Here is an 881-nt window from a genome sequence, read left to right as displayed (position 1 = left end):
GAGCATCCGTGGGCACCAGGGATAAGCGGGTGCTGGGGGAGGGGGGGTGATGTGCTGTTGTGCCTTTAGCATGGGTGGCTGCGGAAAAGTGCTGGTAGGGATAAATGGAAGATGAAGGGGAAGCAGGAACGTGGCTGGGAAAGGGGCTGGATGAGGCAGGAGCGATGGGGAAGCAGCGAAGGGGACGGGTGTTATCCAGGCGGCTGCGCAGGGGTTAAGCGGAGGAATCCGGCTGCATTCCTGAGTCCAGCTGCTTGCCTGGAAGCTGGGCTGGCAAAAGGGCTGCGGGTGGGTGGCAGGCAGCGAGGGGGGCCGCTGGCCAGGCGATGGATGGAGCCAGCCAGGCTGTAGCCATGGGTGCCTTTGGCAATGGGTGCCTTCCACCCTGCGTGGTGCATGGGGGCAGCGCTGGATGCTCACACCCATCCCACAGGGACACAGCTCCTCCTGGCCCCATCCCGGCTGTTGGGGCCGTATCTTGTGCTGGCCCTTGGCTCACCTCCGAGTGTGGGAATCATGCGGATGTTCAGGGGAGAGCCGGGAATTGGGGGCACGCAGGGATTTAACTGGTTGTCGCAGATTAAATGCCACTGTGCAGCGAGCGGGGTGCTGTAACCGCTGTGTCCGGGCTTGGTTTTACCTCTTCCTCCTCAAACACGGAGCTGTAGTGCCAGGAGATGGCAGATAACAGCTTCCTCTACCCGAATTGTCCCTGGGGAGCTTTTCTTTGTAATCCCGTGGGATTTGAAAGTGAATGCGTGGTTGCAAGGAGACAGGGGATGGAGCAGGTTTGAATGGAAGTGGTGGTTTCGCTGCTGGGGATTGCAGCCCTGTCCTCTTCCCGCTGGCGGGGGGGCCCTACCCCTGCTTTCGCCCCTCCA

This window comes from Nestor notabilis, unplaced genomic scaffold (assembly GCF_000696875.1).
Source record: "Nestor notabilis isolate BGI_N333 unplaced genomic scaffold, ASM69687v1 scaffold22514, whole genome shotgun sequence".
NCBI lineage: Eukaryota > Metazoa > Chordata > Aves > Psittaciformes > Psittacidae > Nestor > Nestor notabilis.
The sequence above is the reverse complement of the archived record's forward strand: the minus strand, read 5'-3'. Positions refer to the sequence as shown.